Raw genomic sequence first — 14,921 nt, forward strand, 5'->3', positions numbered from 1 at the left:
CTACAACCCACAAACTAGAAAACCAGAGACTTACCCACTATGCTATACTTACCCCCGATAGCCAGCAGCCATATCACCCTGCAACTCACCCCTGGCAGCCCCACTGAAGTTCAGCACGTGTGAGCCTGGTCAGTACCTGGGTGGGAGACCTCCTGGGAAAGACTAAGGTTGCTGCTGGAAGAGGTGTTATTGGGGCCAGCAGGGGGCGCTCACCCTGCGGTCTGTGTGGGTCCTAATGCCCCAGTGTAGTGACGGGGACACTATACTGTAAACAGGCGCCGTCCTTCGGATGAGACGTAAAACCGAGGTCATTAAAAATCCCAGGGCGTTTCTCGAAAAGGTGTAACCCCGCCGTCCTGGCCAAATTTTAACCAATTATAACCTCCCAATAACCCCCCCATGAACTGGCTCCATCACTCTGCTCTCCTCCCCACTGAGAGCTGGTGTGTGGGGAGCGTTCTGGCGCATCATCCAGGTGGGGCTGCACACTGGTGGTGGTAGTGGGAGTCCCCATTACCCGTAAAGCGCTTTGAGTGGAGTGTCCAGAAAAGCGCTATATAAAAGTGTAAGCAATTATTATTATTACAAAATCCAAAATCTTGCAGCTTAATATCACTCAGCCAGTGCTCCTTGAGGATCTCTACTGCCACTGAACGACTGATCTTCATACCACATTGTCTCAATCCTAGTTATACCTCTTCACTAAGGTTTTTTGCAGGCTTGAAATGAAAGAACAATAAACTGTCCTGCATTTCTTTACAGCCGCCGATCACTCTCTGAAAGCTGAATATATGATCACAACTCACGACACTGGAAGAAATGTGACAGAATATTTTAATGGGGAAAAAAATTGCATGCAACAGAAAGCTCAGTGAGCTGAGACACAGACTGAGGATGGATGCCTGATGCGTTTTCTCTTGGATATCTTACGTAATTTCTCCTTCACAAACTTTCACTCCAGAAAAAAAAAATCTTTCTCTGCCTGTAGATGTCGAAGGGTTACGTAAGGCAGAAAAGCTCCATTACTGGCTTACTCGGCGAGTCTGTTTTGTTACCCAGAAGTTCCTGTAGGGCAGTTCAACAATAGCTGAAGCTATTTTAGGCTTCTTTAAGGAGTGATGTCTTACTGCATGTGCACAATTATTTGTTCACTCAAGGCTCCCTACACAGCAACCCAACAGTGGATTATGATCCTGTCGGCTACTTATAATGTTTAGAAACAGAATCGTCCTGCCATCGGCTGGTTTACTGATGAAATGATACATATACTGACACAATGCAGAACCGGTGAGCGGCTTCAAAACCATCCGCAGGTGACCAATTTAAAAACCCAACAGGCAGGAAATCAATCCGAAGAATCAAATGAAAAAGGAAATAATGGACTCCATTTATCAGGGAGTATACAAGGAGATTAAGAAGTATTTTTCTCATGCTTGGCATTAAAAAGGAACAGCACCAACTCAGATTTAGATTTGCGAAGTGGAGTATCAGGGGGAGGGGGTTTTGAAGGCCATTTTTTTGGGGGGGGCAGGGGGGGGCTCCTGTCACTTCATGTTTTGAGCAGAGCAGAGAACCTCAAGGGACGATAACTACAACGAGAGGCACAGGCAACTGCTGAGCACGCAGGTAAAGGAAACCTTGCGTCATGTGCGCATTGTTTAGAAAATTAAATTATCTGTCCCTCTGCCTATTATCCACAGCCACCGAAGCTTTAATTACGGCTAATTACTTTATGCTCCCTTTTCTTCGTTTTTTTTTTAAACGGCCTTGTTAATTGCTTTTCCTCCATCCGCCACCCCCAGTAAATCTAGACCAGTCAATCTTTATCTGCTGATCTCTACTGCGGAAACCGTTACACCAGCATAAGAGAGGCTGTGAGCGTTCACCCCCTGCTCTAAAATGTGCGCAGTCAGAGCACATTACATTGCTTGACCTGGCTACCAAGCCTATTGTCAAATTTTTAATCATTAATATTGATTAATATTCATTCGAGTGGTTCCGGCTTCACTTTCCTTCCTTTCTATTATGAAATCCTGGGTGTTTCCTTGATCGACTGCTTTCCAGAGCTTGGGTTTTGAGGATTAAGAACCCTCTCTTCCTCTGTATGGATACGTTTAAAGCTTGCTGGGTGAGGTAAGGGGGTTAAAATGCTGCGCACAACATTGATGTTAGTCAGCACAACAAAAAGAGCTTGGTGCAGGCAATCTGAATGCCCTCGCCCTGGCTCAGCACCTGATTGTGCTATTTCTCAATCCGTGCTAAACTGATCCCCGCAAAAAGCAGCAAAGCACACAAAGGGGTGTCATTAAGCATAAGGAAACGCAGTGGCAAAGTTCTCGCTGGCCCTTTAAGGAGCGTTATGAGGTCACCACCGTGCAGTAAAACTCAATTAAAACCAGGCATCTCTGCTCAGGGCATCTCAGTCAACACTAGCCCACAGCAAAACCTGAGAGTGCTCAATGGATGCTCTTAAACTCACTTTCTTGTAGTCAAGCCACTCCAGAAATCCCCTTCATTATCATTACTGCCTAGAACGCAAATCCACAAGCCCGGGCTACTTCCATTCATGAATTTGTCACGCCCCAACAACAAAATCGGCACAAATCCGCCACATCTGATGCCGCGCAGCTCCTTATCCCGAATGAAACCGCGAAAATGTGCGCCTCGAGCTTTCCCCAGCTGTCTTCATTTCCCCGGCACAAAATTCAACGTCAAGATGGGGGCATGATGGGAACTTGACGTCTCTGCAAGATGCAGAACAAGTTCCTCTTCTCTTCCACCCACATTCCCCTCGACACACACACACACACAAGACAAATCAGGTACAGGCTCACGCGATCTGCCCCACTTACTTCCTCTTAGCGCTGCTAAAGATTTTATGATTGCGCCTTATTATGGATGAGCAGCTTCATTTCAACAGACAGCAGCTGTCAGCGCTGACAAAATTGCCATTTGTAAATAACTTTCGCAGAACTCGCAGCCCGTGTTAACATAACAACAAAGATGGTGGGGGGGGGAGGGGGGAAGGCCTCTGCCATCCTGTCAGGCTGCTGAGATTGATGCTTCACTGTCGGATGATGGATCAGCTGGGAACGTCGAGCTGGCACAGCGCACGAGACGAGGGAAACGTCGCTGCTCGCACTGGACATTATTAAAGAGACGCGGGTTCTTTTCTGCAGTCCGATCTGCGGATACCCTCGAGTAAACTACTCCACGCTCCCGATTGAACGGGATATGCTGGAACTCTGCTTCGAGATTCAGAGCCGGCTGTTGTGCTGCTAGACACCATGGCTCAACCTCCACGTTGCAGTTTAATCTCAGTTTGCTTTTTTTAAATTAAGATCTCCCACCCCCAACCCCAGGTGAAAAGGGATGCCCATTCCGGATCACTCTACACCAAGATAATCCACTCTCCATCTCTGTGCACTCTGAAGGGGGGGGCGTCGCCAGGTCTCCATGACAACACCCAACCACAAGACCCCGAAATGGGAGCAGCAGAAGAGTCCAGCCCAGTGCCAGAACCTCACAGGCCTTTCAGGGGAGGAACAGGAGGTCATCCGGGGCCCGAAAGCGTGGGATACGAATCAGCAGTAGCACACGGTCTGGCTCTTAGGCAGGCCAGGCTGCGGGGCCTTTAAACTCTTCAGTTCCAGGTCAGCTCACGCTACCTTGCGGAACAGAACTGGGTTGCCTTTAGTGAAACAAATGGGTTTCAATTTTTGCACGCTTGCAAGCAGTCAAATATCAGTCCAACAATACACTACAGGCCTTTGCCGTCAGTTTCAGACAAACATGCCGAGCCACTCTTTTTGTCGTTTGGCTTTTGATGAACTGAGAGGCAAAGGCTTTGCGTTTCAATTCTGTGCGAGGCGTGAGCCGTCAGACTCCAGGACTGGATCGTCTAAAACCCGCACATAAACTAAAAGAATCAGCTCCGACTTCAGGACGCTTGCCACCTTCAAGCAGCAGCTCAAACAGGCTGTGTGCATAAAGCATGTACTGACACATTATCATCTGAGAGAGAACACCACAAAGTTGAAGTGACATCAATAATTCCGCATATTTTGTCAGTGTAAATTATGCATAAAGTAAGCAAAGTTGCGGGAATTACTCTGTGCATCAGCCGAAGTGTAACTTAAACAAGTCTCAAGGCCTCTCTTCGATTTCATAAGCATCGGATCTCCAGGAGTTCGGGACAAGCTTGAGAACGTTGCAATGGAGGGACGGTTCGCGAGAAACTCTACTGGCCTTCCACTGATATTATATAAAAACACTCTCAAATACAGAGGCCTTGAGAACTGCGAAACGCCGATTTCTTTCCTGCTTGGTTAAGAGGCAAGAAAAGACAGCCTGTCAACAGCATTTAATTTCTGCTCCTGCAGCGAGCACAACAATGACCCCCTTTCGATTTGAGATTGCATAAAACTGGAGAATACAGCTTTTCAGTTACAAACCAACCCCATATTATCTTCCGCCAGCCGACAGCTGTATGCATAGTCATTTCTCCCCACCTCACTGCTGCCAGCCAACAGAACACAAACGATCCTTAAGGGCTTTCCGATTTGGAAGAGAAAAAAAAAATTAAGCTTTAGCATTTGCAGTGGACAGAGAAGGGGGGGTGGGTGGGGAAAGAGGTAAAAATAAACTGGGAACAAAGTGTTTCAAAGCAGTTTTGGGAGCCAGAGGGCCGGCGCTATGACCTGGAACATCATGACTTCAGCTCTGACCTTGTTAGGGTGAATGCAGCCCCTAACAAGGACCTGGAAGTGTGGCTCTGCAGCTGCTCGCCAAATTTCACTCTGTCCAGCTTCACGCCAGTTAGTGACACACCAGTGACTAAGGGGAGATAAAAAGATGGGTTTTCTTGATTATTTAAAAAGCCAGTTTTTAAGAAACGGACCCACACTGGCTCTATCTATTACTGCCCGTCTCTTTTTCATACAGCCTCATGAACCCCTAAATGTGGCCTGATGATAGCCATGAAAGTCCCAACTGAACCCAGCCAGTATTAGTCTTACTAATTTGATTCCTGTTACTGTCAAACCTGATGGCTCCTTTGTGGCCAAGCCCGTTTACTGTGCCAGCCCGAAGAAGACGGTTTCATTTTTCAGTTGCAGTCGCAGCTGCAAGCTCAAAGATACTGCCCTCCAGCTTTATAATAATGCTCCCTTTACCAAACCAAAAATAACTCCGCACTGAGCTTCACAATTTAAACCTACCTTTTACACTCAAACCCCCCCATGTCATTTCTACAGTTAACCAACAGCTTTGGAGAGAGCTCTCCAACCCTGGTCTGGGAGATGTCCTGTGCAGCTATTCCTATAGATCATCTGCTTCTAAAGACTAGGATCACCTAGAAGTTATTGATGAAATAAGCAAATAATCTGCGATATTAATAGGACCTTATATACTGCAGGCTGAAGGGTATCTAGATTTGATGATCTTGAGATGTTACAAATTACCTGCTTAACTGATTTCAGTGAAAGTGTTCCTTCAGAAGCTAGGAATTTAATACTGCCCAACAAATCCTACTAGACTGGAGATCTTTGGGATCTAGGCAGAAGACCCCTGCCTTAGAATGTGCTGTGGCAGAACACCAAAGAATGAGTTATAAGGACTCTGTAGTGGCCAGATGAGGCTACTATAGAGTATTATTTTTTCCCCCATTGTTACTAATCTCTAGATTAATGCAGGTTATAACAGAAATTTGGGAGGAAGGTTAGGTCCTCATCTCACACGCTTCCTCCCAGTGGCGTATGTAAGTCGCACACCCAGGTCTTATCTTGGTGCATCTCTCTCTCTCCTCCCTCACTGCACTCTTGCAGCAGCTCCCCAGCTCATTCCTGGCTATATTGAGGGTGTTCTGGGAGAGTCATACCAAAAACTCTCTACAGGTAGTATTTCATCTATCTGCTGCATTAATTGGGATTTAACTGGACTACTGAATTGATGTTAATGGATGATTATTAATTTATGGCACATGTGGACTGGTACATGGGGTTCTGCTCCATGTAAGAGCTGTCTGTGTATTGCTGAATAGAGTCACAGTCAGCAGACTAGGAGTGACAGTAGCCACTCTGTGTATAAGTCTGGTGCAGCATTAACAGCCATGAAGGCTTTTGATTTGTTTCTTTGTAAAGTCTTCCACAGGCCTTAGGAGGTCCCAACAGCCAGCCTTACGAGGGGATAAAGCATGGTGACAGCAGTCATGTCAATCTGCGACTCACAAGTGGCAAACCGCTGGAGCTCAGCAGGTGTGAGCCTGGCCAGTACCTTGGATGGGAGACCTCCTGGGAAACACTGAGGTTGCTGCTGGAAGAGGTGTTAGTGGGGCCAGTAGGGGGCGCTCACCCTGTGTTCTGTGCGGGCCCTAATGCCCCAGTATAGCAATGAGGACACTATACTGTAAAAGGGTGCCGTCCTTCGGATGAGACATATAACCAAGGTCCTGACTCTCTGTGGTCATTAAAAAACCTGGGGTGTTTCACGGAAAAAGTAGGGGTGTAACCCCGGTGTCCTGACCACATTCCCATTGGCCCTTACCAATCATGGCCTCCTAATAATCCCCATCTCTGAACTGGCTCCATCACTCTGCTCTCCTCCCCACTGAGAGCTGGTGTGTGGGGAGTGTACTGGTGCATTATGGCTGCCATCACATCATCCAGCTGGGGGGGCTGCACATTGGTGGTGGTAGTGGGATCCCCAGTCCCTGTAAAGCGCTTTGAGTGGAGTGTCCAGAAAAGCGCTATATAAGTGTAATGAATTATTATTATAAACTCAGGAAGATGGGAGAACAAAATGTCTTTATCCCACAGCTAAAACGAACTAAGCAACCTTTCCCCAAGCTTTTTTATTTCTCAAATCTACTGCAATTAAATTCAGTTTGTTTTGGAATCAGATATTTTCAGATAAAGGGCTAGATCCCTCTGCCACCTGCTGCTATGCCAAGCCCCACAGTGATCAGCAAGACTGCTACAGGGATACCTGTCCCCCAAGACACCCCAAGTGTGTTTAAACTCCCCACAGCAAAGCACCAGTCTTCAAGAGAAGCCAATCTGGCCCTTCCCTGGATCGCGCAGACTGAACGCCAGGAATGTCTGTGGAGACAGGGTCCAAACTGAGTAACTCACTCCACTGTCAGTGTTTCAGCCATGCTTTCCATCTCCACTGTGCTAACAGCTTAAACTGACAGCGTGGAGCGCTTCTGCACATTGCACGCAGGCTACAGTCTGCTCTCCTGTCCGATGAAGGAAAAACAAATCACACTCCGCATACAGGAAGGGTCAGAATGAAGTGGGGGAAAAAAAACCAAAAAGACAGTAGTGCTACAGACCTGACCAGAGATCCACCGCTTTCACCTCTGGGTCAAATGTTTGCCGACATACAGTATGCATTAGGAAAACAATTCGAGGCTCACCGAGAAGCTGTTTTTATAGACATTGAGGAAAACTCAGTGGGGTTAACGCCACTGTGGTGCACAATTTTAGCGGCTGCCAATTATAAATTATGCTTAGATGAGACACCATCTTGGCGAGTTGTACTGTGGTGCTGGAGCTGCAGTGTCAATGCAGGATGAATCACAAAAGCATCAACTGATGTTCCCGTTTTTACCTCTCCAGTAACCGAACGTGTATGTGGTGCTATGAGGCCTTTTCCTTGTCTTCTCTAAAACTACCCTTGAAATGGTAATTTCATCAACACACCCGCGAGTGAAAAATATAAGACGTAAAACACTATGACTGTGTTCTTCTAGATGAATGTACACTGTACAGACATCCTTGCCATCTCACTTGATTTTATTCTCGACAGGACTGCGGAGTCCCATTGAGCAATTTTATTCTTATAAAGCACCTTTCGATACAGAATCTTCTCCAGACACTTGACATACATTATACATCAAAAAAAGAGCACAGTATCAGAGATGCTGACCTACTGTAGCATGATTACCGATTGCAACATGTTTACACCGCATCTCAGTTGCAATAATCCTTTTAAACAGTCATCTGCTCAGTAATCAGGCGGATCAAGACTCTGAAACGGGTACCTTCTGGGCCAGGAAACCAAAGACTGATACAGCAATGAGTAAGAACTACACCCTGTGGGGACACAAAGCAGAGGATGTTCCCAGCCAAGACAAATTATTTGCTATTTGTTTTGGTCATTTCTTTAAAAGCTCCCATCCGCTCTTCTTTAAAACCCCCCTTTTCACAAATCTACCAATCCTATCCCGCAGAGGCAAGAGTTCACTTCTGCACAGTTCTTGCTGAAACTTGTTTTGAGGGGGCTTCAACTTACTAGAGTTCCAAAGATAAACAAATTTATACTTAGCCAAACAAGGAGAGGGCCTCACAATACCTCTAGAATTACAGCAGGCGTGCGTTATTCTGATTGTCACAAAGCAATCCCCCGTGCAGCTGCAATTTAGTGGTAATGCAAAGGTACAGCAGTCACACCCTGGCCCAAGATCTTCCATGTGTGCACAGGAGTATCCTTTTACAAATAATTACCCCAGCCTCCTTCCCAGACTGCAGCTACCTTCAAACTAACGGAGGACATGCATGCTGTCCATTGTCATACATCGCACAAAAAGCACAAGAGCCCATCACCAGAAGTCGGCAATAATATTCTACTGGAAAGGGGTATTTGGTAGCACACTGTGAAAACGGCCAGCGTGCACATTTTGTTTTGATACGATTAGTGTGGACACCGCCAGGGGACAAAGGGCTATGGACAGGGACCACTATTCTGGTAACAAACCTGAGCACACGCATCCACGCCCACAGCCGTGGACCTCGCGTCGTACAAGAAGCAGTAATACACCGCCATACGGCTCCCTCCAGCCAATTAATGGCGCTGAAGCACTTCAGCACCACGGACAGCGACCTTCGTGTCGAACTGAGTGACGTAGAAAGCTCGGGGACTTCACCGACTAGGCGGACTGGACGGGAGTCCGCTCGCTTTAGCCTCTCTCTAAACAAAAAAAAAACCCACAAAACTTATTTAAAAAGTGAAACCGTTTGTTTCACGACACCACCGACCAAAAAAAACAAAAACAAAACAACGTGCAGTCTGACGACGACGAACGTCCTCTCTTGAAATAGCAACCTTGCAGTACTACTCTGGGGTTACTGTGCAGTTAAAGGCACGTTTTGGGGTCCGTCACCTTGGAAAATCGCCTCCTGTTGTGTCGGGTCACCTGAGCGGGCTAGTGCGTGGAAGACCGAGCCCCTCGTCCAGGTGCATCGTGTCTAAAACAAATCACGTTAACGCACCGCCGACCAGCAAGTGCCGAGCCACGGGGCGCTAGTGAGGAAAGGCATGTCGGGAGTACAGCGGGGGGGGGTGTTTTAACCCCCCCTCGTCTCACCCTGAAGGACAGGAGGTGAAGACGGGCAGCGACGAGCCCAACGTATTTCGCTGAAACCGCTTCTCCTGCGCTCTCGGCGCCGCGCCGGTCCGAATCGGCAAAGCGAACCCCCCACACCACCACCATGAACAGCACAAGTCCAGCGGGGGGGGGGAGGAGGAGGAGGGGGGGGGGGTGATTTTTTCTTACCTTTAGAAACATTAGAAAGGTCCCTGATCTCATCCGTGGTGGTCTTCGGTCTCAAGCGCCGAGCTCCGAGCATCAGGAGAGCCAGCACGTGATCCCCAAATGGCAGCAGCGCCTAATGCTGATTTATACAGTATCTCTGGGGGGGGGGAGAGAGAGCACAGCTCTCGCCCGGGCGAGACTGGAGGTGCAGACAGCTGCTCGCGACGACTTTATTTTCCCCCCCTCTCTCCCCAAACTCCCGGGCCTCGAAACGCAGACGTCGGCGGGACGGGACGGGGTCGGTCTGGGTTACGCCAAGCCGGAGCTCCGGTGTGGTCCGCGGACACGCGACACGTTACTACCCACGGAGCAGTGGGATCCCATCTTCAGCCTCGGCTTGTGCTTCGGTGAGGTTGGGCGAGAGCGAAAGACACGGTTTCAGCGTTTGCCCCTCTTTCGGGAAACGTCTGGCTCGAACTGGTATGCTTCTCCTCCCCCCCACTCCTTACCCAAAAGAAAACTCCCACCAGTTTTTTTTTGATTATGTAACAGATACTCGTCCTCTACCGCTCGTGTCCATTTCACGTCTTCGGGGGGAAACTTCTTATTCAATGCATACTGTAAATGTCACATTTAGAAATCATCTTTACAAATAATCCAGTTCCGTCGAAAATACGTCAGGACAAATGATCGGAGACTTTAAAACTGTCTTGGTGATGTCCGGAGTTGTAATTCTTCTTTAAAATGACCTAAAATGAGACAGTAGGCGCAATTCAATTAGCTGCTGCTGGCTAGAAGAAGATCGTCAAAAATACTTTAGATGAAGTATAAATCTTCGAAACCTCACGTCCAGTGGTGTCCCTTCGCGCTAAATTAAGGCTTTATGGAATAAAATCGGATCCGCTCTTAATGAGAAGGGTGCCGATTCTGATGCACGGTCCAGAAACTGCTTTGGATGAGATGCGTCCCTGCGTTCAAAAAAAAAAAAAAAACCCAACCAAAACAACAAACCGCACACGATAGGGAAGTGCCGCGTGCCTTCGGAGCTCCCCCCACCCCCCCCAGCCACGAAAGCCAAATCACAGCAGCAGCAGCCTCTCGCCGATGCGCCGTCGCCCGTCCGTCTGCCCGTCCCCTCGCCGCTCCCCGCTCTGATGAGAGAGACCCGACACGGCGGCGGGAGCTCAGGTGCGCGCCCCCGCCTCTCCTCCGCGGGCCGCGCCGGCGCGCCCCCGCGCCCCGAGCGGCGAGAACTGCCGGGCTCCCCCCGCCCCCCCGGCTCCGGCGCGCCTTCGGGAATTCACACACCCCGGAAAAATAAAACTCTCCCACACCGCGGAATGGCGGGGAGAAGGTTGAAATGGAAGTTGCGCAAAACCGGTCAGTGGTAGCTCTTTTTTGTTTTTTTGCGGGCGTTTTTGTTTTGAGGGCATTCACGCAGCCTCGGGTTGTGCACCGGGTCTACCGTGTGCGACAGGTAAAACGGACCTGCGTCCCGACGCGACGGCACCGCCTCGCCTGATGAATACTCCCGAGCATCGTCCCCATCCTGTGCGGGACGGCACCTACAGTAGGTTACCGCACAGTACCTGCAAACCCCCCCCTCAATCAGGCGAGTTTCCGTTCTCTACTTCCATCAATAAAGTGAGATGATGAACATGAGCGTTGCTGCTGCTTTAAGTTCGCGAGAGCACACGCTTACACCTTGAGACCCGCCGCTCTCGGAGCGGAACGGTGCACCTACCACTCGACTTGTAATGTTCGAGACTTTTGCTTAGGCGCTCGGTCCTACAGGGCGTTCCTGCAGCCGAGCGGAGCATGAAACCCGGAGCGCGTCCCGGGCTCCTCATTGCGAGTCGCCATCTCTAGAGATCCGCGGACAGCCCCGGAGACCCCGCTCCTGGGCGATATTGACCCTCACAGCGACACGACGTAGCGATCTCATGGCCCCTCCGCTTTGTCTCGTTTTCTCTGGGCGCTAAGATTACATTGCAAGAATGAGTCATCGCTAACAAGGCTCCACGTTGTTACATACACATATCTCAAGTCCGAATTAAGCTCGTTAGAGTTGCTCAGATCTGAGCGATTTACAAAAAAAAAAAAGAGTCAGCATTACTTCCAATAGCGGTTTTCACTATTCGCCATGGGCAGCTTTTCTGTCCATCTCGTTGTTGTTGGGTTTTTCTTTTAAAAAAAAAAAATCAAATCGACGCCTCAACGGGAGAAATGGTTAAAACAAAGCAGATTTGGTTAAGTCAGGGCTGAGACTTTTAACTTTTTTTCATTTAGTTGGGCGCTGCACACCTTTTTAACACGACATCGTTTTAACAAAAGAGACCCCAAACGATGTTTCATTTTCACCCCAGTGTTTCATTTCCAACAGTGGAGGGAATAAATCACATAAATTAAAATGTCAACCAAAGCAGATGATAACGTACCACACGCTGCCCACGACATATCATATATATATATAAGCCCTGATAATTACATTTTTTTTTATTTCTCAATTAAAGATCCAGACAGATCTGCCGCAGCTGAGCACAGATCGTCCTTCAGGTCACGTGGAATATTGGCCCCGCTCAAGCAATGAAAATAGTTCATACATTTTTCAGAACTTCCATTTAGAATTAAATTTGCTCAATTATGGCCGAGAGCATGTTAATATAAAGCCAGGAGCCCAATGTACAAAGATCATTCATGACCAGCGTTCATTCCGCCAATTCAATTTACTTCATCACACGTGTCTTTTTAATTTTATCGTGTTTTTATATTCTGTGCTCCCATTCCCGGTGACCACATCTTTTTAAGTTAATGGAAGCAAGTGGACGACTTTTCCCCATAACTTATAGAGGTCCACTTACACGATTCTTGATGAAATTAGTCACCAAGCGAGTTATCATATCTTAGAAATGTATTCCTGGCTTGTAGTTAAAAAAAAACAAAACTTATCCTAGGATCACAGCCCTTCCCCCACACGATTAGACATCAGAAGTAGTCTTGATAATTTAGACATGTACAGAAAATTAATCATTTAATCTTTTAAAGCTGCGTCTTCTGAGATAAGCGTAAGGTAAATGATACAGGATTCAGTAAGTACTGAGAAAAATAACCCTTCTCACAGTTTTACCGTTTTCACAAGACGTGTTTATGTTAGATGATAATTCGGTAGGTCACATTTCCTGACATTTTCTGCAAGGTTTTAGTAGAAAGAATCTACAGTACACAGAGCACAAGGTCATATTGAAAAGGTCTGAATTTGATTCAGAATTTCAGTTTCGAAAGGACACTACACACACGAAATGGAAAAATAAAGGTTATTTCTGAGGTCAATGTGTTTTTTATGTTTAAGTTTACTTGGCCATATTCTAAGCACCGAATACAATTGTGAATTTATGCTGTTTTTTTCTTTTGCTACTGCATAAGGTACTATTTACCGTTGAGAAAAATTCTCTATCGGAGGCAAAAAGCAGAATTCCGACAACCGAGCGTGTTAAATGTCATTTTGAATCTCAAACCCTAGGGTGGCCACGAACAACTTAATAGATCAGAATTTAAAATCCAATTTCTGAGATTTATTGAAGCGGCCGCCCATGCGTTTTGATTAGCGTGCAATAGAGACCTCAGGTGTTTCTTGTCAGGTGACAAATGCTGCAGATCGTCTCTCCATTTACTCGGAGAAACCGCGTTCCACTTTCGCTGACCCGCTCAGATTCAAACTGCGGTAATGCGGTTTTCCCGACCAACCCCATCTTTCTTCATCTCTCCTCAAACCGGTACTTTAACTCTGGATAGGAAAAGCGCGTCGGAGGAGCAGGGAACCGGTGAGAAAGATGAGGGAGGCCGGCAATTGGCTGGAACCGGGGAGGAAAAATTCATCAGTAGAGCAGCACCTACAGTAAGCACCCGATCCAACACCCCAAGGTGCTCCAGCCGGCGCCGGACTTCGCTCTTTAACGTACCCAGTGACTGGCCCTTAGGAGACAGGAATACTGAGAGAAAAACAGTAAGGATATTGTTACAAAGAGGGGGTTATGAAAATTGGTGAATATCAGGAATTGACTGAGCAGTATTTCTTACAGAGGCCAAAATAAGTGATAAGTTGGCTTCCTAATAAATGCAATACAACCTGCAGTTAAATCTCTCTCTCTGCAAACCCGGATGACACAAATAAATGGGAGTCTATCTCCCTGTTTTAAAAATGCACCCACAAGCAGGAAAGGCCGCCCGTAACCAAAGTATGTATGAACAGCAAAGTACGGGAACTGAAGGCGTCACTCTATAGTGTCGTTCGGCTTGTTCGATTTCCGCCTTTCGCCGTGTCGCAAGGGTACTGTGGCTCACTGTAAATACGGCACCTCTGAAGCACATGGACACCGCAGGGCAACCGCAAGAAGCGTCAGGTTGTAGCCCAGCGATGCATTAGACGAGACAGTAACATGCATGTTAAGGATGGTGCACAGGTTTACGGTTTAAATCACAGTTTGGTTTGATGACAGGTCGGGGGGAACCCTTGTATCAATGTGCGCTGTCAATAAACAAAGTCGAAAGGGACAATTCTAAAAACAGATTTTGAGCAGTCAATATGGAGTGGCTCGGAAGGCCCAATTGAGCAAAACTCACAACGTCACCGCATCCTGCAAAGTTTCTGTTCTATAAGGATTGCTTTTCCTCACTTGGCAAAAAAACAAACACAGCCCATATGCTCCATTTTCTTCTCACACACGCAACAAGAGAGCGCTAAATGATGTTTGTTGAAGATATTAAGAACCGGTGCTGACTTACGGAGATTACAACCAAAGTTTGGGAGGGATAACGCCAGCCAAACTCGGGTCTCATCATCGCCGGTGTGACTCGTCATCATGTCTGATGTCATTTCCGGAGGCAGAAAACGGTACCCGTACCCCCCCACACGTAAGCTTTTATTCACTCGCGCTCGTGTTTTGTGTCCCTCCTGCCCACTCTGCGAATCCAGAGTGCCTCGCCGTCCTGTAGTCCAGGGGTCTGGTCCTCAACCGAGCGAGTTAAGCCAAATCTGACTATGAATAAAGCAATTAACATTTTCAATACACTTAATTCTCGGGGGGGTGTTCTTCCTCGAGAAAGGGGTTTAAGTGGCTGTCAGACTCACCGGCAAACCAGTTTTTAATTTCATTTTCATTATATCCACCTGGTAGGGAAAAGCGCTCCAATGCCACGTGTGTGTTCCCTTTATTATCTCTAGAACACACATTAATAATAAACCTGTCAGATATGCAGCACTATGGGTATTAGCCAGGGGGTAGAAGTCGATTAACATAATAGAGACATAATTTTTACCAACAGTAAGATGAGTAATTAACTGGGTTTTATCAGATTTGATCCTTTTCAATAGAAATTCAGATATAAT

At 47.3% G+C, this 14,921-nt stretch overlaps 1 protein-coding gene across 4 annotated transcripts in view; it reads right to left on the reverse strand.

Annotated features, from left to right (window-relative positions):
• The window catches only part of LOC148643905 (protein FAM163B-like), a 42,531-nt gene extending 28,114 nt beyond the window's left edge, over positions 1–14,417 (reverse strand). Inside the window, exons 1-2 of one of the 4 annotated variants that reach the window (XM_088615356.1) lie at positions 11,280–11,580; positions 9,557–10,284 (exon numbers count right to left, since the gene is read on the reverse strand). The gene's annotated coding sequence lies outside the window, so the exon portion shown is untranslated. Of the gene's footprint in view, positions 1–9,163; positions 9,253–9,556; positions 10,746–11,279; positions 11,581–14,317 lie in introns of those variants that run through there. The other 3 variants (XM_088615357.1, XM_088615355.1, XM_088615358.1) reach the window with 3 other exon arrangements.
• Between the last annotated feature and the right edge of the window lie 504 nt (positions 14,418–14,921).

Source organism: Lepisosteus platostomus, chromosome 21 (assembly GCF_059453375.1).
Source record: "Lepisosteus platostomus isolate fLepPlt1 chromosome 21, fLepPlt1.hap1, whole genome shotgun sequence".
Taxonomy (NCBI): Eukaryota; Metazoa; Chordata; class Actinopteri; order Semionotiformes; family Lepisosteidae; genus Lepisosteus; species Lepisosteus platostomus.